Genomic DNA, 26,679 nt, shown 5'->3' with positions numbered 1-26,679 from the left:
CGGAATCATTTCATTGTTATCTAAAAATGAGTGCGAATGATCTTCACAAGCCTCCACCGAATCTATGCCACGTGCAATTTCATAAAGTAAACACAAGACGTCTTCTGAAATTATGAATCTTTATTTCGCTCTATAGAAGTGCTCGTTCCGGGCTTTTGGTGCATTCATCCAAACGTGTAGTACCAGATAAGCAGCAGTCGTTGCCATACGAAGCTCCTCCTGATGGCATCAGCTTAATAAAGTTAATTACAAGCATATATCATTTTGGTATATTGACCTAACAGGAATATTGATTGTTTGTAAAGGAGAAACGTGCGTAAGTGGTGAATGGGCGTCATTACAGATAAATTCACTTTTACATACATTTCGTAGGAAACAAACTCCTCCCAAACAATGCAATAAAATATGAAGAAAACATTTTAACTTCAAGCATCCCTCCCATCAAAGGCATTATTTTCTGCACTTTAGGAGCACAAATGCACAAGTGACTGCACGTTTCCAAAACAACTTGGCCTCAGTCGACGCGATGGTACACTAAGTACACAGAGGTGGGCAAAACACAGGCTCTAAGCCAGACCATGTTACAGCCTCGCAGAATGCCTTGTATTCGCACTCAAGACAAACTGGTGGGTGCGAAGCCTGTTTTCAGTCACTCAAAAGACAATTCTAGAACTGTCAAGTTCTTGGTTTTTGAGCTCCTCGGCGTTATCTTTTACGCGTCCTGCCAGCGCAAGCAACACACTCCCGTGTTATCACTCTTGACAATCGCTCGTCGCGCTTTCGACAAGCGTTAGTGCCAAAAGTAGGTATACATGGTTGCAGGGCCATAAAAAGCGTTACGAACTTGTCCCACTAAAATTCAGTACACGCCAAACTGTCTCCACGGCTGGCTTGCTTTTTTGGTAACTGCTTCATAGCGCCCAGCGCGGCGAGCATGCCTCAAAAGTATCCCAAGAAGTTACGAAATTATTTACAATAATTATGGGGGTCAAAGAATGTGTCACGAACTTGTCCCAGTAAGATTCAGCATACGCGAAACCGCGGCACACAGCCGAGCTGCTTTTCGCTAACTGCGGCACAACGCCAGGTGCGGCGCGAGTGAGTACCTCAGAAGTATCCCACAGAGTAGCGAAATACAATAATTTTGGAGGTCAGGGAAAGCGTCACGAACTTGTCCCAGTAAGATTCAGCACACGCAAGACCGTCGCCACGGTTCAGCTGCATTTAGCTAATTGCGTCACATAGCCGGGTGCGGTGTGCGTGCCCAAAAACTACCGTAATAAGTTACAATAACGTTGAGCCTCATGAAGAACGTCACAATCATTTCCGAGTGCGAGTCAAAAACTCAAGTTAACTGCGCCAGAACGAGCGAACCGCTCTCCTCTAACTGCGTCACTAGTCTCGGTTTTGTGCCGTAAGCCTAAATTTGCTTGAAATACGTCGCAGACTGTCAAAATTTGTCACCTTGCTTTAGTCCAATAGTGCAGTGGCGCAGTGTCGAAATGCAAAAGCAACGCAAGAAACGCCGGCAGCCCGACAAACGGGCTATATCCAAAAGAGACGGGTGCCCGAACAGACGAACTTCACTTGCACAGACGGCCTGGCTCGTTTCGGTGGCACGTCTGGCTCATGACGCATCATATGGCGCGCCTGGCTTGCCGCTAGATTGTTGCTAGGTAACGCAAGAAAATAAGGTCGCGAAGTATATAAGTTCATTTATACGCAAATAATTTTACTTTTAGCGGGGAAAAAATTAAAAAACTAATAAAACTTCTCTAAGTTCATTTCACATCCTTTTTTCCGATGCTCGCTTCAACTAACGAATGGGATTAACACTAGGTGTGACGTGTTTCCTATTGCCGGTTTTCGCCGAGTGTCCCTTTTTGTTGAATTTTTTTCTCTATGAGCGTAGCATCAATTTGTCGTGTAATCTTGACGCCGTTAAGATGGCGACATGGAGCCTGGGGTGCAATGCATGAGGTAGCTGGAAGGCAGCGGCATGATCTTTCAAGGGACGTTAGCCCCAGTATCTCAACGTACGTGTCGTCACGGCGGTATACAAAAGTGGCGAAAACCGGTGTGTTTGAGGCGCCGAAAAAGGCATCCTGGCGTCTGGAACTTTCGAATGGGCTGATGAAGGTGTTTCAAAAGAACATATTAAAAAACAGACAAAAAAGGGGGGAACCGAAACCGGCATAACAAATAAGAGAGTGTCATGAGTAAAAGCGGATGGGGGCAGGTATACATGGGAAAAGGAGGTTAAACGTTGATATAAACGTAAAAACATAGGATAGTAGGTATAATTGAGTAGTAGGCTGGGAAAAAATTGACATGTAGAAATATATCAGGTTAAGAAATAAGGTTAGCTGGTGGTACAATGTGTTTTGTGTCTTGGTTGATAATATCAGAATTTCATATTTAATTTACAGCTTCTAAAGATTTTAAACACTTTCTGGACAGAACAATATACATTGATGATGAGGCACTAAAGACAACGCTGCATAGGCAACTTTTCGACAAACAACAGTACCTAGAATGTACGAGCCACTATCCCAGACATTGCAAACAAGGCATCCTTGAAGGCGAAGCCACACGGCTACGTCGCATTTGCGTTGAAAACCAAGACTACATAGATAGACTCGATGACCTCAAAGACTCTATCAAGCAGGAACCACCCAAACAGTGCCCTTCAAAAAGCCTACACCGATGCAACCAAACTTCATCTAGTCGAGGTCCTGAAGCCCCGACTTAGGATCACAACAACAACGCCTCTTCTGACTACTAAATTCGCAAGCATACTCCTAAATGTGAACAACATCCTCAGTAAATACTACCGAATTTTCACCAGAAACCAGACACTTCATAAGATTTACCCGCCCAGAGTAGCCAAAAGACGCAACACTAATTTTAATGAAATTATTGTGCATACCAAACTAAGCACAAAGACGAAGTTGGGAACCGGTCCCTGTGGCCACCCCGGGTGCTCTACATGCCAACATATTCAATTTACTACTACAGTAAAAAGTACAGCGCCGAATTGCTCACTCAAGGTTACTTAGAGTTTCGCCTGTTCATCAAGCAATGTAATCTACCGTTTAGAATGTCCCGCGTGTAGCAAACAATACATAGGTGAGACTGTGCATCAAATTCATACAAGACTGAACGGTAACCGCGCCGATACAAACCACAATTAACCTAAAGCAGTAGTCAGCCACTTCAATGAACATGGTCATATATTCAACAAAGCAAAGGCTTTATATACTAAAAACAAAGTTCCGTTCACTTCGCGAGAGGAAATATACAGAATCATGCCTCATACACAAGTTTAGATGCCTACACCCGACGGGAATTAGGCACGTGGCAAATAAGAATCTTTTGAAAGCTATAATTTAAATTATAAATTCTCATATCAACCAAGCCACAAGAAACATTGTGTCACCAGCTACCCTTAGTTCTTAACCTGACCTATTCCTACATTTCCATTTTGCCCCAGCCTACTACTCAATTTTATATATTATTTCACGTTGTTACGGCCCTATCAACTCTACGACCCCCTTTTCCCATGTACACTCGCACCCGCCCGCTTTTACTCTGTCACCCTCCTAAATGGTCACTTTTATTTCGCTTCCCCCTCTTTTTTGTCTGTTTTTAATATATTTTTAAACACCCTCACCAACCTATTTCAAAGTTCATGTCATGTCCATGTCCATGTCATTACTCGTCCGTGTCTTTTTTAGCGCAGTTCCCTTCCTTAAGTATGTACGACCGACTCGCCCAACAACGTGCTCTCCTGTATTTCAAAGTCCCAGCCGCCAAGATACCTTTTTCGGCGCCTCAGCCACACAGGGTACCGCCATTTTTATATGCCGTCGTGACGATACCTACTTTGAGCTACTCGGGCTAAACTACCTTGAAATATCATGCCACTGCCTTCCAGCTACCCCATGCATTGCACGCCAGACTCCTTGCCACCATCTTCTTTACAATTACCCTACGCATTGATGCTATGCCCATCAAGTCATTCTTTCAACTGATGTTTTTTTGGTTATTCTTTATTGCTCGCAGCACATACCGCCTCACCAGCTCTTTTAAAGACACAAAAACATGCCGCCAACGACACCCCTAAATGCTCCCTAATCTCTCGTTTCCACAACACCCTCCCATGCCCGTCTTTTTCTTGTTCTTTTTTCTCTCTTGGTGCCTTCTTTTGTTTTTCTCCTTTTCCTTCTTTTCTTTTCTGCACGCATTTCCACTCTCCCGGTCGTGTACCCTCGTCTTAGCAACCACGCGCACAGACGTCAGGCGACCGCACTCCTTCTGTGTGAAGTCTCTCCCTTTACAATCAGCCCCCACCGGCAACAACCGCACTTTACTAACCCCTTTACAGCTAACATACCAAGGATGACTAGGCAGCCTATGACGAAAGTAGGGCCTCCTATTGAAACGTTGGCCAGCCTTTTTGAGGCACCTTCTCTTTGTTTAAAAGACTTATACCACACTGCACCTTTAGTTACTGCTGATACGTGATGCCGATTCTTAGGACAGTGGCACTAACGAGAAAGACTCTCATCTAATGTTATTCATCTAAGCTCATCCTAATGTTCTTAAAGTTTTTAGATACGTTGATGATTTTTTAGTTGTTATTGACAATAGATGCCCCTTGCCATGCCATGATATGGTTGAGCAGTTTTTAGATGTTTTTAGAGCAAACGCAAAAGGACTTACTTTAACTAACGAGTTTCGGAAGGACAGTTCGTTGCAGTTTTTAGACCTTAACCTAACACTTAAGAGTCATCACGTTTGCTGCGCATACCTCCGTCGATGTAAAAAAGAATTCCTACAATATGACTTAGCGCACTCTAAGGCTGTGAAGCGTGGAATCGGCCTACTTTGCCTGGAATCGGCTCTGCACAAGTCATGTGTGCATAGGATACAGGTGAGTTTTCGCCATCAACTTGAGATACTTCTAAAAGCAGGCTACCCTCAGTCTGTCTTAAATGCCGTGGTCGAGTCCCTCCTACAGAAGCTAAAAACTAGCGCTGCGAGTGGGAAAACGCACTCGAAGGAAAGGGAGCGAGTAAAACCAGAAGTAGTACCTTATGTGCACCGTGTGAGCCATAACCTCGAGAAGGTAGCTACCAGATATGGCATTCCGGTTGTCTTTTCGGCTCTCGACAAGTTAGCTCAATTGGGTCCCCGGATCACACGCGAGGGGCCGCAGGGCTGCCAGAAGCAGTACGTCAAACAATTCAGGGACTGTGTTAAAGGGGTGATCTACGAGATACCCCTAGATTGCGGCAAGTCATACGTCGGACAAACGGAACGTTGTATTAATCACAGACTGAGGGAGCACGCTAATAGTATCGGTAAGTGTGAGAAGGCGCATCTTCCTGCGCACTGTAAAGCCTATCGTTGTACGCCATGCTTTGAACAAGTATTGATTCTTGGCAAAAGTAGGGACCAAACTGCAAGGAAGTTTTTGGAAGCGTTTTATATTAAAAAGAAATGGTCTGATTGTGTCAGCGATACATCTCTCGTATTATATTCCACAGAAATGTGCTTTATCCAAAGTATGTTATCATGACCATGTTGTTCTGTCACACCTTGGCTCCCTGCGCATGAGCGGAAGTTGTCCTTTCTTCTATACGTTTGTTCAGGCTGTTAATAAACAGTTGGTAGTTTGGCGCTTCACTGTCTTCCTTTCTTCTGTCCCTTTTCGAGAAATGTGTTTTGCACCACAAAGTATACCTAGCATATCTACGCACCAACTTGCCCAAGAAGAAGTCCTTTTGGATAAAGACAGAATTGTGCTGCAGTGTGTGAGGCCACGATGAGGCACGTCGAGAAAATGGCTTAGTCTCCCTCTAGGTCTCGGTTGGGGACATCAACTGGTTGTCAACAAACTTCTGAGTTCACTCTGAGATTTTGTGCAGCCTGTTCTTTGCAATTCGATTAATTTAAATAATGAGGTGGTGGTTGGCACACACTGTCTTAGTGGCTTATGTACATTTCTTACGGCAGAATAGAATCTCGCATATTACATCTGGAGCAGAGCAAGCGAACCTAATGTGTAGTGGTAATCTTACTAACGATCGACAGTCACCTCTCTCTTCGAGCTAGTAATCCTGCCTGCCAACAAAAGCAGGAGTAGTTGCCCAAGATGGCGTGAAAACGATTCAATGAAGAGTGGCACATGCCCGGGGTCACGTACCCAGTGACCTAAGCTGGTCTGACAGTTGATTATAAGCCCCCTTTTCTCAACACAGCAGCGCGATCTCTACCCATTTACACAAATAGCTGGGAAAATAGAAACAAGCACCCGAAAATATGAAGCATCCTAAGAATGCTAATCGCATTAAATAATACTAGATGCTTTGGATGCTTTCGTTTACTTATTAATTTTCTTGGTTGTGCTGTATAAATCCGGGTTTTTTTAAACGCGTGGCATCCAGACAGCATAAGAACCTAGTAAGAAGTCAAGTAAGTTTCGCATTTAATATCTGCAACAGGCACTATTGTTGTGATATTTCTTGCAGTAGGGCTGATTTGAAGATGTGCTTGAAAGGCTCAAAACTGCTTTTCTAACATTTACCTAAACACACAGGTTCAGATAAGTTGAAGCAGTGCGCATTGAGAAGGTTATCCTGGCGCAGCATACCATGGCCTTTCATGGTGGACCAGGAAAGTTTGCAAAGGCCTCGCTTCACCGTATGTTAACAGATGATGACCTCATGAACCATTTAATATTTTGAAATAAAACCAAGGGCAAAATAGGCCTTGACCCCAGCAGGGTCAACGCAGTTATAGGCAAATACCACACATCCTTTCCCGTTGCATTTTTACATTCACATTTCCTATCTTAAATTAGCAACTCGTCAATGGCAAAACAAATAAATTTCAAGTAGTCCGTGTGTGTAATTGTGTCCTACAAAAGCGTACCATTAAAAATGACGGTTCATCATCATCATCATCTTCATCAGCCTATTTTATGTTCACTTCAGCATCAAGGCCTCTCGCCGCGATCTCTAATTAATCCTGTCGTGCGCCAGCCAATTCCAACTAGTACCCGGAAATTTCCGGATTTCGTCGCACCACTTTGTCTTCTGTCGTCCTCTACTCCACTTCCCTTCTCTAGGTACCCATTCTGTCACCCTAATGATCCAACAGTTATCTAATCTGCGCAATACATGACCTGCCCAACGCCATTTTTTTTCTCTTAACGCCTATTAGAATATCGTCTCTACCCGTTTGCTCTCTGATCGAAACCACACTCTTTCTGTCTCTTAAAGCTATGCCTAGCATTCTTCGTTCCATCGCTCTTTGCGCAGTCCTCAATTGTTCTCATGCTTCTTTGTCAGTCTCCAAGTCTCTGCGCCATATGTCAGCACCGGTAAAATGCGCTGATTGTGTACTTTCCTTTTCAGTGATAACGGTAAGCTCCCAGTCAGGAGCTTACAATGTCTGTCGTATACGATCCAACCCATTTTTATTCTTTTGTGAATTTCCTTCTGATGGTCAGGGTTCCCTGTGATTAGTTTACCTAGGTAAACATACTCCTTCATAGACTCGATAGGCTGACTGGCGATCCTGAATTCTTGTTCCCTTGCCCGGTTGTTAATCATTATATTTGTATTCTGCATATTAATCTTCAGCCCCACTCTTACACTCTCTCTGTTAAGGTCCTCAATCATTTCTGGTAACTCGTCTGCATTGTTGCTGAACAGAACAATGTCATCGGCAAACCGAAGTTTGTTGAGGTATTCGCCGTCGATATTTACTCCTAAGCCTTCACAGTTTAATAGCTTGAATACTTCTAAGCACGCAGTGAATAGAATTGGAGAGATTGTGTCTCCTTGTCTGACCCCTTTCTTTATAGGTATCTTCCTTCTTGTGTAGAATTAAGGTGGCTGTCGAATTTCTGTACATATATTCCACGGTATTTACGTAAGCGGTCTGTACTCCTTGATTACGCAATGCCTCTAAGAATGCTGGTATCTCTACTGAATCAAATGCTTTTTCGTACAATGCGTTGGCGGGCTAGTTGGTGCGAATCCATTAATAATTTGTTTAGCGCAAAACAACAGGCACAAGAAAGACGACAGGACAAGGCGCTTTTTCGTAATCTATGAAAGGCATATAGACAGGCTTATTGTACTTTGGGGATTTCTGGATAACCTGAATAATGACATGGATGTGATCCACTGTAGAGTAACCTTTCCTGAAGCCAGCCTGCTCCCTTGGTTGACTAAAGTCCAATGTTGTCCTTATTCTATTGGAGAATAGCTTGGTAAATATATTATGTAATACTTAGAGTAACCTATCGGGCATAAAAGTTTTCAGTTCTTCAATGTCTCCCTTTTTCATAATTAGTATAATGTTTGCATTCTTCCAGTTTTCTGGGACCCTTGCAGTTAATAGACATTTGTTATAGAGAGCCGCTAGTCCTTGAAGTGTTATGTCTCCTCCATCTTTCATTAAATCGGGTGTTATTCCTTCTTCCCCGGCCGCTTTTCCCCGTTTCATGTCTTTCAAAGACCTTTTGATCTCATCTCTAGTTATAGGAGGAGTTTCTGTATCCTGTTTATTGTCGTTTCGAGTGGAGTTCTCCTGAGTGCTATGTGGACTGTACAGGTCAGTATGGAATTCTTCCGTTTCATTTATTATACCTTCGAGATTGCTGAGGATATTACCCGGCTTATCTTTCAGTGCATACATCTTGCTTTGTCTTATGCCATGTTTCCTTCTCACCGATTTCAGGCGGCGACCATTTTTTACGGCTTCCTCAGTCTTCTTCACGTTATAATTTTGAATATCACTTGTTTTCGCCTTGTTGATGAGTTCTGACAGTTCCGCGAATTCATATTATCTCTTGAGTTGGACATTTTCATTCTTTGTCATTTCTTATTAGGTCCTCCGTTATTTGGGAGAGCTTGCCTACTGGTTGCACTTGGTGTCTTACCTGCCACTTCAGTTGCTGCCTCTGAAGCCAGCGGCATTACGGTTTCATTCACTATCTCTGTGTCATCATCATCATCTTTCTCTTCTAAGGCTGCAAATTTGTTTGAAAGTACCAGCCTTAATTTGTCTGCTTTTACCCTTACTGGCTCTAAATTGACATGTTTCTTCTTGGCCAATCTTACTCTTTCTTTCTTCGAATTGGGGTGAATCCTAGCCCTCGCTAACCTATGATCATTGCACTTTACCCTACCTATCACTTTTACATCCTGCACTATGCTGGGATCTGCACAAAGTGTTAAACCAATTTCATTTCTTGTTTCACCATTAGGGCTTTTCCAGGTCCAGTTTCGGTTGCTACGCTTCCTGAAAAAGATGTTCATTATTCTCAGCTTACTACTTTCTGCGAATTCTTCCAGCACCTCTCCTCTAGCGTTTCTAGAATCGACGCCATAGTCGCGAATTCCCTGTTCACCCGCCTGCTTTTCCCCCACTTTTGCATTGAAGTCACCCATTAATACTGTATATCGAGTTTGCACTTTTCTCATCGCTAATTCAACACCATCATAAAACTGATCTACTTCCTCATCGTCATGACTGGATAACGAAGCGTAGGCTTATGCTACCTTTAATCTATACTTATTAGGTTTGATTACGACTACCGCTACCCTCTCATTAATGCTGTAGAATTCGTCAAATTAAGAATCCTACTCCGTATTGCTTCTTATCTGGCAGACATCTATGGCAGAGGACATGACTGTTATTTAGCAACGTTTAAGCCTCACAAGTTCTAACCTTACTGAGGTCGATGGCATCCCATAGAATTTCTGTTAGTTACCTGAACAGTACTACTTAGCTAGCCTCACTCGACATAGTGCGGCAATTAAAGCTTGACACGGTCAGTTTCCATTGGCGGCCTGTCCTGACCCAGAGATTCTTAGCACCCTCTGCTGCGTTACAGGTCAGACCGCAGCCTTGGACAGGTACTCCGCAGCTACTGAGGACTGAGGGCCATGAGTTAATTGTGGATATCATTGGGGAGGTTGTGGCCGAATACTGCACTAGGCAAGTCAATTCCTATTCTGGAGAGGGAGTGTCTTTGTTCAATCTTAGTGGGCCTTCCTAATTTGGTTGTACCTGGATCAGTATAGCGCCACTCGCTCTCGGCATCTTACGCCTGTATCAGGCGCAACTCCAAGCCAGCAGATGTAGTGCACTGGAGGATGTCATACGCAGATACACCATCGTAAAAAAAAGGGAGGGAGAGATTTGAAGTTCCGACTACCGCAACCGAGCATAAGACATAGCTCAGTAAGATAATCCCGCACGCGGCTAGGCTACTTTGTCGCGTAGAAGTGCGGCCCAGGGGGTCCTACGTGCACAAGAGATTGGCGGCTGTGTTGTCGCCGCGGTCGCAATGCAGTTCACGGGATTACAAACTAAAATAAGCAAGAAAGAATAACTGCAGATGCAGACGAAAAGAATGGACGCATATACGATCGTTGTGACGTGCTGGAAATCTGTGTGTTAACTTGACAGCTAGGTGTCGTTGCTACATGCTTTTCCTTCTTTGCTTGTATATTGCAAACAAAAACCTTCCCGTCATTTCACTCTGTTCCTTTTGTGCGGAAATTTCGCTTCCTCAAGGAAAGCCCGTTATGGCAGCGCGCCTCGTAAGTTGCTGCGGATAAGTTCTAGAACATTGGTAATGTTAAGCAGCGTGCAGTGTCAACATCTATACGCGTACTAGGTTTCCCGAATACTTTTTCAAGATCTCTACACTCTAAAAACTAGGAAAGGTATCGCAAGAGTGAAGCGGCCGGTTCACTCTTCAAAGCGTCGTTTTACTCTCGCAAAATGTCGAGGAGAGTGAAATGCATTGTTCACTCTCTCACCAAGGAAAGAGTGAAATGTGCTTTTCACTCTCCCCTTCAGAGAGAGAGTAGAATGCCCGTTCTACTCTTGCGGCAATAGACAACAAAACGTAGCGTAATCTTCTGCTTCAACTGTAGGTGGCTGGCCCCGAGCATGGCAATGTTTCATTCATGCACGCTGAGCAAAGAACACATCGTTTTCCTTCTAAGAGAACAGGCCGCCGCAGTTCAAAGGAACGCGTATCGAGCGCTCTACTTTTTCACTCGGAGTTGCTCCACCGCGCGCGTGCGCGCTCAAGATCGCGGAACAACACAGCACCGGAGAAAGGTGATCCCTCCGCCGAGCAGCACAGCAGCAGCAAAGGCCAGCCAAGGGAGATCGTATGTCAGCCATCTCGCGTCGCCACGAAAACACGACAGTCGTTCGTCATGCCTTGGATATAACAGCAAATCCTCCACGGTAAGTGAATTCTAACTTAGGTGCACATTGTCCGTATATGTCATGCTATCGCCAGGAAGTCGTCGCTGCGCTTAGCCGACGCGATTGACAAAGGACAAGGCATGCGCGCTGTGTCTCTCGATGTCAATCGAAAAAGCCAGTCGTCGCGATAACTGCATGTGATTTTATCACTTTGCCGTTGTCCGTAAGAGCTTCAAAGATCGCAAACGCTGCCAGAACTATGGTATGTTCAATAAGACGCCAGGCGAGAGGACGCTTAAAATGGTTCGCTCACCAGCCTGTGATTCCGAGCCTATGCGGAGCGTGATTAGCGTGCGTTTTGTGTGTTTGAATTTATTCAGTTTGGCAGTATACTGTGTACGGAACGCTGTTGAACTAAGGAATCACATAACAGAAGGCGTCATTTTGCTGGCAGCATGCTTTTTTTATAAATAAACCGCGCGCTTGACGGTGTCTCGCTCAGGGGGAATCTGCGACCACTGAAGTTACGTGCAGCACCAGTGCTACTTAGAAACTTTGCCGCAGGCATTCAGCTGCATGCTGCAAGAGGTCAGTTGGGCGCGTTATCTTGAACTTACTGAAAACGCATGAGGAATCCATGTTTTATGCTGAAAAAAGTATAAACCCCATATAAGCGATCTTGCGCGCGGCAGCTACAAGCGACGCGATGGAGATGGCTGTCGCGTTCGCTCGTCGCCTACAAGTACTCCGTGCGAGCGACGATATTGAGCGACGCCTCCCCGGTGTTGCCGGCATGAGGGCTGCAATCACTCGTGACGCGTGCTTTAGTAATTTACGTTGATGTATTTTACTATAAAAAGTAGCATAAAATATTTCCGGTGGTCTTGCCGTAGGTTGTTATCCTTGCACGTATAAAAATTGAATCACTTGCTCGTTCCGCGCGATAATCGGTAGTATTTGAGCGATGTACATCCAGTTCCGGCTTCGCGCTATTGGCTAGTCGCTCATAGCACTTTCGGGCGACGAGCGACGATTTCTAAATTTCGAGAACCGAGCCATCTGTTCAAGCGACGGCCCGTTTTGTCGCTCGAAGCCGTCGCTCGTCGCCGTCGCGCACTAAATCGCTCTCACAGTGTTTATCCCTAAGACTGAACTGTTTTTGCTCATGTATTGAAATGGTGTGATTATAGGCAGGTCTGGTTTTGTCTCCTGTTGCGGTTTTCGTGCACGGTGCGAAACTGAAAGGATACTTATGTCTACGAACTCGGTGAATTGTCGAGCAGCTAGTTATGCATCGGCATCGAATATAACGGCTGCTGTGTGGAATTACAATTGCAAGGGCGCTTTGCGTACGCCTATTGTTTTGGACATCCCTTTGCATTTGCTAATATGAGTTGGCGTGTCAGAGTTATATCATATGAATAGCTAAATTAGCCTTCCTCTAGGGGTTACAAGCGTAATGTGTGCATTTTCCTATTGCATGGCAGATCAAAATGTGTTTATCGCTTGAATATTTTTAGTAGAGAAAAAATATCAAAATAAAATGTTGCTTTAATTCCGTGTTACCAGTCTGTCGTACACAGAACAATAGGTTGGTGTAATAAACTAATAACTGCGGTTTAGCTGCAACTTTTACATGCCTTCAAGAATCTAAAATGCTAGATTTCAAACTGCAGCAGTAAGTCGGGTCTGTAAAAAATGAACTCCATTGCGCACCTCATACATGAAAATAAGTTCATGCCTTTTAGTAAGCTTAGATGCAGGTCGCAGTGAACTTTCTTGTTATTATTGAAATGTGGGTAAGCTTGCCATAACAAGCCTTGTTGCCCTTTTTTATAGGCACATCCATATATCCATTGAACTGAAGGACAATATTTTCATCCCTACTGAGCATCATGTTTGCAGCTATAATCCTCAAATTATGGTTTCAGCAGTGGCACAACCAGGGATGGTGCGGGGGGCACACTGGGCACGTGCTTAGGATGTGTCACAAGTGGTGTTTGCGATACACCAGACTCATGACAGACCTATGATGTCTGAAAATGACCAATATTCTATTCATTAGCAGGAGTATTCGAACATTCGTGCCGAACGAGGATGAACTGTCCGTTATTTTTTTTTTTTTGTGTAAATCTAAAATTGAAGTTAATTTAGCACTTGACTGTTGCAGTCATTTGGATGTTTTGCATGCATTTCACAAAGAGCTAAAACTTTCTTTTATTGCCATGGCCTTGACTGTCTTGATGTTGTTTTGCACCATGCCCTTGTGTTTACTTTTGCATAAGATATTTTTCAGGCACCTGCTTTATATAACGCAAGAAGGCAGCTGCAAGGACACGAGGATGTGAAAGAGCCAGTGCGGCGCGACTTCACGTAGTGCAGAGGAGCCAATGTCAAAAAATCAAAATACATTGGCATGCAATTTGGACAAGAAAACTAGTATGTGGGTATATTGGGTGTACCATTTGACCAAATGTAAACAAAATCAAGATACAGTATGTTACACCAAGATGAAAATTCTCACGTGCTCCAGGCAGTCATCTTAACATGGTATATTTATGTAATGTCTCTGATTGGAAAGTCAAATCAAGTATGCTCTCTGGAGACAAACACATAGCAGCAAGTGTCATTGAAAAGTTAGAAATGTGTTTTAAAAAAGCTGATTAGTTCTGAGAAGTGACTGCTTTTTGTCTTGCCTCTCAACAGATACATCCATGTGATAAAAAAATAGTGGTACAATGAAATTGCATATTTGCTTAGTGACATGATACATACTTGCAATGAGCACGGTGCCTGTGTTTACTATAAAAAGCAACAGCCCATGCTTGGTTAGGTTAGGCCCCCTACAACATGCAGGCATGGGTGATCGGCGCTTTTTTTTTATTTCTGTGTCGTGAGGTTTATTGACGTGCGTATAGGTGCAATGGCACGCAGTATGGCTAGTACAAAGGGGGGGGGGCAGATATATGTAGCTCACTGTACACGACACAGGGCAAAGGAAATCCGTATTCAGCAACTATGTTAAATGCAATGTATGTAAATTTTACAACGCCACTCATTCGAAACGCGCACAGGTGAATATTGAAGAAAAATTTTCCGGGGTGCATAATTTAGTGCGTAATTTACACTAATTTTGCTCTAACCACAAGACATAATAAATTGAATATACTGCACGGAAAAACCTAGAGCGAATTAAATTGTGTGTCAGCTTCGTGTGTATAAATATAGTCTTTCCTATGCATTAGGTTTTTCGCGTAATGCATTACCAGTTGACAGCCTATCGTATCATGTGTACTCTGTTTACATTGCAGTTGTTTATTAGTTTACTCATTTGTTTTGCAATTTATGAAATGCCGATGTATATATATTTTCAACATTTGACATAACCCTGTATGTTTTGTAGGGACAACCTAGGACGTGCATTTCTCAGCACCCAGTCAACTGCCAGAAGCGACTCGAACACAGGCCACCAGCAAGTGGACATCAGTTGCAATTTCACATTATGCAGTTGGCTGCTGCCTTGTACTGAGGCTTTTTTTTAATGAGATGGTGGTGTCGTTCTAATGTACATTTTGACCACAAAGGTGCGATCATGTCTCACAGAGGCATATATGGTTCCTATTCTCTGCGAGGGACGTGTTCTCGTGTTCGTGAAGCATTTGTGTTTGGCAGTATTGTCGCCCAATGAGTCAGATATAAACACTGTAACTCGCGACTGCCGGCAAGTAGTTGCAAGAAACACAATATATTATGACGCTGTAAAGTTATTTCATTAATTCGAAGGAAAGTTTTGCAGCGGGAAAAAAGGTTGCTATTCCAGGTAAACATGTCTTTTTCTCACAAGTTATTTAACCAAACTGTGGATGCGTGAAATTCATGACTTATGAATAGATTTTAATTCATCCTTTAGTAATGCTTCTAAAAGAGACCAGAAATAGCATGTGACTACCTCTCCAATCAGCAGATCATACACTTACAGTCATAAGTGGTAGTTCCATGCAGTCTCGCACTCTATATAACCTTTCCTTTCAGCAGCATTGGAACTGGCGGCTGCGTTTTCAGAACGAGGACTGCACTTGGCACTGTATATGTATGTGTGAATTCGGTTTTCTTTGTATGTGTCGGCTCACTGACACAAACAGTGCAAAAATCAGTTGTACCATGAGGCTGACGACGCCTTCTGCTGCTAGAAATGCGGCACTTCATATTTTATAGTACTGCATGACATTTAAATCAAAGCTAGCACATAAAATGATCAAGAAAACTAACCGCTGTTATAGCTGTTTTCCTCAAAGAAAGCTTGTCCTTTATGGGCTGTGTTAATCTGAGCTCTCCACCGATGTTTCAGTAATATTATCCCTTAGTGAGTGAGAGATTGGGGGCAATTAATTGTGTTAGTCTTTAAATGGTGTCCTAATTATGTGTATTTGTTCCAACAAAGTTGTCTAGATTACTTTATTGTGTAGTGTAAAGCTTATGAAACCATCAGCAACTAGTGAGTTGCTAACATGCATATGCATTTGTCACTATACAGGTGGCACTCGGCTGTACCACTGCAGTGCTGCAGAAACTGCCAGCACCAGCGGCTTTGCAACAGCTGTTTCACAGCATGTCGGTATGTGCTAATTTATAGTTATGTTGGGATGGGTTAGTATTATGGACCACTGCTACTCTGTATTGTGACAGATCCATATGATAAGTGATGTAATGGGCACAGCGAAAACCTGTGAATATTTTACTATGGTACATAAAAAGGCTCTCCTTTTCATCACTGGAGCAGCGGAGAAGAGCATGCAGGCACTCTTGAATGTACATATATTTCAAAACATGAGAGAGAGACACACACACACATATATATATATATATATATATATATTTAACTATTTAACTCGGCTCCCTAAATCTAAGCCCATGGGCGCACTTGCTTTGCGAATCCCATGCATATATACTTTTTTGGAATTATATATATTTTTTTTCGCACCGTAGCTGGACCACAGAGTTGCCGGAACGGGCCGTGCCTTGTATATGTGTACTGTGACATTGTGTTTCTTTCCACAAGTTGCCGCTCTTCTGTCTTCCTTCTGGGCCCCTTCTCTATTGTGCCCCCCGCCACCCGATTCAACTTGCCCTCTCTCCCGCTACAACGGCAGCCCACGCACTGGTGCTGCGGAGCGACCGTTTTCTCCCTCCTTGCCTCGGGTGCACGGGAACCTAGCTGCCGCTACTTCCCGCCCCCCTCACTCTCCGACTCACGTCTCCCTCCTCCTGTGTGCTTTTTTCTTCTTTTTCTTTTCTTTTTCTTTTTCTTTCCTTTTTCTTTCTTTTTCCCTTTTTTTTTTTTTTTTCCCTCACTGACCTCCTTGCTCTACATACATGTGACTCCGCCTTCCTCTTGCCCTGCATAGCTGCCAAAGGCCGCTGTAAATCTGCCAAGGCGCCGAAAATCAATCACTGTCACAACTGTTCCTCTCGGTTTGATGTATGTAAGAACGACCGGGCACCCGGTCTGGTGTCTTCACTACCAGGGCCGAACTGCCATTTTTTTGTAAACCCTGATGAAGATCGGTCCACCGATCGAAACTGTCGAAATTAAATACTTGTTCTGTTTACCTTGTAGCACCACTCAAGTTCTTTATATATATATATATATATATATATATATATATATATATATATATATATATATATATATATATATATATATATATACATACATACATACATACATACACATACATTTAAACTAAAGGCAGGGACATTCCATCTTTCATTTTAAATTGACTTGTACAGCGCAAAAATACAAAACAGACCACAGAGAAGCCCGCATGTTAAGAGGTTTGATACACACAATAATTCAACAGATTTGATGCTTCAGGTGTGCTATTTTACGCAAGGGAGAAGGGAAAGGAGAGAAAACGAGAAAAAAGAGTGGAGTGGAAAAGATGTTTCTCATGCCAAAAAGCATGAGAAACATCGTGCAGCCAGAATCGCCAGCAGGACATCTAAAAAGCACTCTGATAGAATTACATACAGGGAAACCTTACGTATTGTTTGTTTCAATCAACTCAGATCACATGCAGCCATTACTGCAATCAAGTTGTTTCCTTATGTCATGAGGACAAACTGGGGGGTGCAGGATAGGTCCAGAGAGGCGCACGGGGTCGTTTTCTTCATATTGTGGTGCTCCCACAGTGCGTAGCACTGTGGCGTTTGGCATCGTCAATTGTGACGGCATTCTGATTTTGATGCGCGTGTTTACTTGAAATGTTCAAAAAATGTCGAGAAGTGGTTTAGGGGCCCTTTAAGCCACCCTGAGCAATTATTCGTTCAGATATATCTAAACATACTTTAGTGATGATGCATAATAAAGTGATCTAGTCTGGCTTCTCAGTGTTCTAAAATTTTGGGTTTCGAGAGACATGTTTCCCGTGCCTCTTGATTATCTCTTCTAATGAGGCTCAACTGTAATGTACACACACAATTGTGTAACTCCTCCTGCAAGTATTATTCATAAGCCTGGTCACTGATGTGCAAAGCTTGTGGTTAAGTTTTGATGTCCGTAGTTTTTAGAGCTATGTTTATTAATTCAGGCTGTTCTTATTGGTTCTTCGATGCTGGAGACAATGCCTACGAAATTATTGGCCCTTATGACGAGAGCCCTCAAGGGGCAAACAACATCTCTGTTGCAGAAGTGAGCCCGATACCACCTCAAGTTACCATGACAGGTGGCACGGCAGCAATAGATACAGAGACGGCCATGTCTACTGCAGCTGCAACAGTGTACGAGGCAAGCAGCAGTGTGTCAGCATCAGCAGCAGTGTCAGAAGGAACCCCACCAGGCCTGGTAGAGCAACATGTGTGCTATCATTGTGACTTTTTTTGTAGTGCATACAACTCATTTGCTCAACATACAAAAGCTTTTCACCACGACTGTGAGCCAGTGTTCTTGTGCAGCAAGTGCAAGACTAAGTTAAGTGTTATAACACAGTACAAGCACCACTTTAGGATATGAAAACATATTACAGTTGTTACCTCCCCAGCCAGCCCACATAGCGACAACAATGTAGAACACATGGTGGGACACACATCTTCTCGATTAGAAGATAGTAGAGACTGTCAGTGTTGTTGTTAGATTACCTGGTTTTTGTAGGCAACTAGAAGGACAACACAGGTGTCATAAGATTGTTGTTTATGTTGTTGTTGAAGAGGTAAAAAAGAAGTTTGATGCAGCTGAAGTGCCAACTGATATTGAGCAAATCAAAAGCAACCACCTGAGAAAGCAACACTATTGAAATTTGGGTATCTATGTGCCGCCAACTCTGGTAAGGATGGCATAGGACAGAAGTGTGTTGAAAATCACACAGACACTGCTGTTCCATCACTGGTCACAGTGAGCAGTGACTTGTAGGGCAAGAGAGTCAACTGAAACGAACATTATGACATAGTGTCATGCTGCCATGTGACCACTTTCCATGTTATTTTGCATGATACAGCTCAACCTCCAGAAACGAGACTGCAACTTGTCTGTAAAAAGCTTTCACAAAAAATTATTCATAACACTATTAACACAGCAGTGTCTTCTTTCTTTGTGGTTTCGAGGTTCCCGGGTGTCCATTAATGCAAGAATTGCGGAAAAAAAGAACATGTGCTGTACTTGCACCTTTTTAACACGTACGAGGGGGACAGAACTTTTCTAGTCATGCATCTTCATCATACTATCAAGCTTTGAAATGCCTATATTAATTAATATTACCAGTTATATCTGAGTGCATTGTATGCATTTAGCAGGTGTAAAATCAGGTCAGTTGGATCAGATGCCTTATCTGCAAGAGAGCCCTATATTCAAGAAATTTGAATTAAAATAGGTACATTAGAGACGCAGTCTTTCTGCACTTTATTGCGTGTGGTTTAAGCGTTGCTCAATACTTTTGTGGATGGCAGTTTCAACCGGCACAGCACTGCGCTTTGTCACGGTCAAGTGTCTTCAAAGCAGTGTTTACCATTTGTGTTGATCTGTTTCTGTATTCATAGAGCAAGTTCTTAATTTATTTTTTTCCACATTCTTGTGCTTGCACTAAGCTTGTATAAAGCAGTTACAAAATGGGCGTCACTATAACGAACTGTTTTGTTGAGCTTACACTTGCAAATAATAGTGTTCAGATGGCCGCACTTCTATGTAGGTGCTCCGATAGCATTGTGTATGTTCTCATGTTTGTATAAAGCTTATATAAGCTAGTTACAAAATGTATGTCACTAAGCATTGTGATATTCTTTAAAGAACTGCTTGGTTGGTTGGTGAATTAGTATTGAGGCGGTGGTATTTCCATGTAGGCCCACTGCTAGCTTTCTGTGTGCTCACGTGTTTGTATTAAGCTTTTACAAGGGAGTTACAGCATGTACGTCACTAAGCGCTGTGATATTTTTAAAGAACTCCTTTGTTGGTTTTACACCTATGAGTAATAGTACTCAGGTGGCACTAGTCATGTGTAGGTACACAGGGACCATTTGTATACATTATGCTCATGTAAAGCAGTTACAAGTGTATGTCACTAATCACTGTGATATTTGTTGAAGAATTGCTGTGATGGTTTTACACATGTGAGTAATAGTGGTCAGGACACAGTACTTGCGATGTATAGTTGAACTTATACAGTGTCAAGACATGGGCTGTATACGTACCAAAAGAAATGTATGTCATTATATTGTTGCGATTATTACTGTTTGGATTTTATTAAACTCTAATAACATTTTTTCTTGTATCTATTGAGGTATGGCAATTTGTCATGCAACCAAACTGAGAACCTGAACTTGTGCATACAAATAAACAGCTAATTTAAGAGTATACTGCTCATAATCTGCGAAACCAGTTTAACAAATCTTGTACTACAATGCTGGAAAAATGACAGAGCTAACAGGGATGTACAGAAAAAGTTTGCACTGGCTGAAGGACTGCCCCACACTGGAGTTGGTAATGTTGCGTTTATTGGAGTAGAACAGTAAGTGCACATTTATTAAAAATGTGACAGCCAATGCAGAAACATTAGGCAGACGAGTAGATGTGGCACAGTTTTTTTCAGGGCCCTCCGTGCCTACTACTGCATTTCTAGTCTTCCTGTGCTCTTCGTATAAGCCCCTGTTCGGCCAAGGTTTTTACTCCATGACAGTTCTACTGGGTTCGTAGCAATATTGAAGAAAAAAATGCAATGGTTTTCAAGAACTTTCGAGGCCCCGACACAGTAACTTCAAGGACCTCGTGCGATTTTTTCAGTAGTTTGGACAGGCAATAACTTGTTTAACAACATCGTTAACTTTAATGCAAACAAAAGAATGCAAAACAAATCGCATTTCACTTATTTCAAACATTTGAAAGACTGCTAATTTTCCTTTCACCGCCCATCACTAAACGCACACAAGGAAGCATTTCAAAAAAGCGCTCAATGTTTTTCTGCTATAGCACAATTAACTATATGGACTTGCAACATTTGCAGTTTTTGAATACTGTTTGGTTTGACAGTGTATGGGACGTCATCTGCTGCCTCAGCGTTTCACCACCAAATAAGCAATCGTCATTTGTAATTTCCTTTTATTGTGTCTGTAGCTCTCAATTTACTCATCACGGCTTTTCTTTGAATGCCTCAGCTGTTCAGCTTCCTGCTTCTGCTCCTCCTAGTACATTTGTCGCCGGTTCCATGTGCCTAAAACTGGTATCTGCAGCTCCTTTGTAATTTAAACTTTAAGGATGTCGCTTTCCTTCTATTACCTCCACAGACAATTCTCTGTGACATGCGAAGAGTGTCACAGAAGGGAAAAAAAACGCTTGGCAATGTCTGCTAAGTCTAGCCAAGTGTACAAATTTAAGGACTTTCCAGTACTTCTAAAAATTCCAGGGTTTTCAATGCCTTGAAAATGGCATTTTAGAAATAAAGTGGTTTCAAGGATCGCTACAAACCCTGGATTCTAGCACCTAAATAATTTTACAAGCTTATTTTGGCATGGAGTTCGGAAATTCATGCTTCTTAGCTAACGCTGCACTATCTCTGTACATTGAAGCCACGAGAGTGCAACCATATTGGAGTAAAGAAAAATACTGAAAGCTTTTAATACCACTCTTTTTCTATGGAGCTTCGTATTGCCTAGTTAAGTTTACGAATGTGCCTGGTTTTGGTGGGCGTTTCTTCGACATTTTCTGTGAGAAGTAGATGACTCACCCCCGTATTCAGAAATGTATATTAATACGAAGCTCATGCTTGACTTTATATAAACGACGCCTGGTGCGAACGTCCCCCAGACGCTCATTGCCTTTCTTTTGGTGCGTTCACGACTTGCGTCATTTAGATCAAGCCAAGCATGGGCTTCAAGTAATGATTCATTTCTGAATATGGGGGTAAGTGTGCGCAATTCCGGGCAACGCATTGTGCCATTGACACTGAGAGGAAACGGGGAAAACAAAGTTAACGCCCTATGCTCCTAAACTTTCGCGTACCTGTGGTGTGCGTGTATCGTGGAAGAAGAAACAGCGCAAACACCAGGACGAAAAAAAGCATCAACCACACCAGCGCTTCGTGGTGTGGTCCATGTTTTTGCGTCGTCCTTGTGTTGCGCTGTTTCTTATAAAATGCTCAACCAACTAGCCGGCAAGTCCATCCTGTGCATATATATTGAACACACGTATGAATGTAGATGGTCTTCGAAGCTTTTAGAACGAGGACTGCCACAGGATACGAGCAGTGCACGCGTAACAAGTGGACACATTCGTCATTTAAACATGCGTGCCAATGCATGTGACGCGGCTATCGGCATAAGCAGTCTCCAAATGCTGGAATGCATGCTCTTCAAAACGCTAACGATCCGCTGCTAATGCAGGACAACAGCTCACAGCGGACTGAACCAAACTCTAAACTAAAGCACTTGAAAAGAACGCCTACACGGCAGCGTGAGGCACGTCGAAATGCCTGGTACTGGCGTCGCAGTTGACCACATACGAATGAATGCAACTGGCGGAAAAAATAAACAGAAATGCTCACCAGTATACGCGCGACTTAAATTCACATACGTGGATGGTTGGCACGATACTTTGTATCAGCGTATTTTCGCAGAACATATAATGCATGGACTGGAAAAGCACTCGATCGTGAGCTGAACGGCACATTTGTTTTTTTCCTGGGGTGACGACAAGCCGTGAATAGTTCTCACGTCGTCGTCTACGTTGTATTCCTTCGTTAGTCGTAGCAAGGAATGGAAATGATGCAAACGCAAACGTATTCCAGTACACAAAAGCACAGCACACTGCAGAGAAACTCCACCCACCACAGCCGATTCCTCAAATACATTTGTTATATATACAACCTCTAAAAGAACACGACTAGGCGTGGTGGCTCTGTGGTGTAATGGTTAGGATGTGTGCTTTGAATTGTATAGATGCGAGTGTACGCGGGTTCGAATCCACGTTATGTATAGAGCAATGTGGTTCTTCATAAGTATGTGATTCCCTTGACTATTGTGTTCTAATTAGATTATGTGACTCCTGATTGTGAAATTTGCGAAGATAATTGCGGATTAAGTGTTAATTAGCTTTTTTTTCTCCGCAGTGGTGTTCGGGACGCATACGCATAAGCCGATTCCGAGCAGTCACGCCTCATGGTAGGCAGCAATAGCCAGGCAAAATGACTTTAAAATCCTGCATAACTTTGTTCACGCCTATTCTGAAGGCCGCTTGGAATTGTGCCACTGACTCTGAGGAGCCGCCTAGGGAACGGTATATCAGCGGCCCTAATTTGATGTGATTTCCTGCCTGCATGCGCGGCCAGGACTTCGCTAAGAGGGTATTGGGAAGAGTACTAGCACTTTGTTTGGGGGAGTAGAAGTACTCGGTCTGGTGGAGTGCCATTACCCATGCGGTGAGAGTTTTAGCACTCTGCGGAAGAGTACTAGCACTCCCTGTGGGAAGAGTATTATCACTCTGCGGAAGAGTTCTAGCAATCCCTTGCGGTGGAGTAACAAAACTCTGTCAACAGGAGTTGACCTACTGTCTCTCAAATAGGGTCGATCTACTCTCGAAAAGAGAGTGAAATATGGGACAAGCCGCTACTCCCTCAAAGAGAGTGCCCGGAACTCTCTTTGTTTTCAGAGTATGAGCTTGCTTCTATGTATTGTGGCTTATAATGTGGGAATCTTGGCAGCTGTAGATGTCCAGAATTTTTCTGCGTTATATTCTGCAGTGTTATCATTAGAAAGTATGTGCAAGGTATGTCCGTAGTGTATTTGCACAGCCCGTTTCGTAAAGATCTTGTGTTGCATGACATAGTGTCAATTCTTGGTGGCCCTAACCTCTTGTTTCTAGAATCTTATGCATGCACGCGGTCTTGAGCGCGCCTCGGTACATGATATATTTTCGCTGAATTTGAACAGCACATAACACTTGCGCGTAACAATAAAAAAGGGAAAAGTTTTTCAGCGCTTACCGAGAGGCCCCGAGTTGCGTATGATCCGCTCGTCGCGTCGGTTTGTCTGTTCATATGATCTTAAGAGTGTTTGACTTAAGGCTGTCCTAATGACTGTCTTAAGACTGCCTTAATGACTGTTCATAGGATCTTAAGTGCATAATGCCTCCATACTCAAATGGTTCTAAAATTTAAAAGCTGCCTTCACTGCCAAAGTATTTGGCGACTCCACTAGATGAGCTACATTTCTGCATTAGCAGTGCTACTTGCCTGTCATTACAATGAATAGTTGTCTGTGAAGCGCGCCTCAATTCTAGTGGCATGGAGGACATGTTTAAGTAGCCTGAAAGTGTTATCGTAATACAGGAACTGCGGAGAAGCTATGCTCAAGTGCGGTTACTGCTCGCGGAACGGTACGTTCACCAAATATAAGCAATCGAAACGGCTCTGCAGGTTATGTGATGTGCCAGTGGTTTCGCCAATTTTAACAGACCACATTGAATTAAGGTTGCTCCTTTATTGAAGGAGGTCCATGTGATGCCAGACAGCAGCCTTTCAACAGAGGGAACAAGAGTTGTGTGGCATTTTTCTTTTGCTTCAATGAAAGAAACAACAGAGGCAGAGTAACCAGCATCAGTGTCAACAGTACCATGTTTAGTGAACGCTTCTTCAGTCTAAGCAGCTAACCTATTTATTTATTAACATGCATTTAAACAATTTGTAATCTAAGATATGAACAAAATTATGTATGTGGCTTTCGCCCATATGCCTAAATAAATTGAGCAGCACTGAAAAGATCCTTGGCGACTATTATTTAAAGTTTCTTACAGATCATCGTACATGTCCACTACTCCCATTCTGAAATTGTTGGAAGTGTCTTCTGCTCCCTTATTTCACTTGCTAGTTTACAGGGTTGTTATAAACGATTGCTACGTAGGCTATGGGCCTAAATTACGAAAACGATGAATTGGCTTTCTTGTTGCTCTTGTTTAGCTCGTTGAGGATCAGATTTTGGAGAAATATATCTCTCCAATTTAGAAGTTTTATATTGTTAGTGCTGTGAAAATGCTCGAAACTTTCGAATAACAAATTGAACAGTTCTATTCGATTCAGTTTTGAATAGTCACGTAAATGTAAATATTATTGGAATATTTTAAAACACCAATAAAATACATTTGAACCAAAGTACGGTAACTTTTCACCTCCAAGAACATAGTATAGAAATGAGACGTGAGAAGTGCAAATAGCAGACCACGCTACGCTACTTAAGTAGCTGTACATTAGAGGCTGTACAGCAATCTTTCATGCTTAATGAAGAGCCCTTTACATGCGAAGAAACTTTTTCTGCTCCATTTGTGCTTGTAATGAAGAACTCTTCATACCATAGTATGCAATGACAAAAATTGCTAACTTTAAGGATACTAGGATGTGAACGTTACTTTACATAATTTGTGACATCAGCTATTCATTATTCAGAAGCTATTCAATACTTGATTTGCTGTGGCATTGGCTTCTGTCAAGTAGTCAATATGAATAAGTTGCTCGACATGACCTGCGCAAGAACGTTACCATGGCAGAAAACACAACTGGATTATGCGACAAGCACAGCAGCACAATGAACTGCTCTACGGCGTTACTTATTGCGATGGCCATGTTTCAAAAGTATACAATGTTTACTGAAATTCGCATAAGTATTGTACCTAATGATTCTTCATCAGTTTTCCAGATTATTTCTTTAAAGTTCCCTTTGCCAGGTAACATATTTTTTGTTCTTGTGCTGGATTATTCAGAGGTGGACATTACTAGCACAAGAAATGGAAACACATTCAACTGATTCTCAAAAATTTACTTATTCATTTATAACTACATCGGACATATTGCATATTGCGTTTGATTCAGTCAAAACATCAGCAGTCATAGAGGCATTACGGAATCAGGTTGTAGACGGGCCATATGTAAAAATACTGAAAGATATCTATAGCGGCTCCACAGCCACCGTAGTTCTCCATAAAGAAAGCAACAAAATCTCAATAAAGAAGGGCGTCAGTGGAGATATGCTATTGCTATTCCAATGCTATTCACAGCGTGTTTAAAGGAGGTATTCACAGACCTGGATTGGGAAGAATTGGGGATAAGAGTTATTGAAGAATACCTTAGTAACCAACGGTTTGCTCATGATATTGCCTTGATTAGTAACACAGGGGACCAATTGCAATGCATGAACACTGACCTGGAGAGGCAAAGCAGAAGGGTGGGTCTAAAAATTAATTTGAAGAAAACCAATGTAATGTTTAACAGTCTCGGAAGAGAACAGCAGGTTACGATAGGCAGCGAGGCACTGGAAGTGGTAAGGGAATACATCTACTTAGGGCAGGTAGGGACCGCGGATCCGGATCATCAGACTCAAATAATCAGAAGAATAAGAATGGGCTGGGGTAAGCTTGGCAGGCATTCCCAGATCATGAACAGCAGTTTGCCATTATCCCTCAAGAGGAAAGTATATAACAGCAGTTGCTCACCAGTACTCACGTATGGTGCAGACGCCTGGAGGTTTACAAAAAGGGTTCTACTTAATTTAAGGACGACGCAACGAGCTATGGAAAGAAGAATGATGGGTGTAATTTCGGGGGGGGGGGGGCGCGCCGAAGCCCCATCGCCCCCCCCCCCCTGACTACGCCCCTGCTCATCTCCGAAAGGTTTCCATACTTTGTGCGCAGCTGTGACATTGCCAAAAAGTGGCAAGATCGCAAGTTTGTAGAAAGTTGCACTTCATTCTACGCCACTCTTGCCTACTGCTCTCGTGTGGCTGCGATCTCATTGATAATCTTGGCGGAGTGTTTCTCTGAGCCCTTAAAAAGTGCGATGAGCACAAGGCACACGTTACCTCCACAAAATGCATGTTCGCGTGTGCGCGGCGAGTTGTCAGCTTGCTGTGCTCTGTGCCGACGGGCGCACTACGCCACGCTTCGCACTGCGCCAAATGTCTGGT

Source organism: Dermacentor andersoni, chromosome 9 (assembly GCF_023375885.2).
Source record: "Dermacentor andersoni chromosome 9, qqDerAnde1_hic_scaffold, whole genome shotgun sequence".
NCBI lineage: Eukaryota > Metazoa > Arthropoda > Arachnida > Ixodida > Ixodidae > Dermacentor > Dermacentor andersoni.
This window is presented reverse-complemented; position numbering follows the sequence as displayed.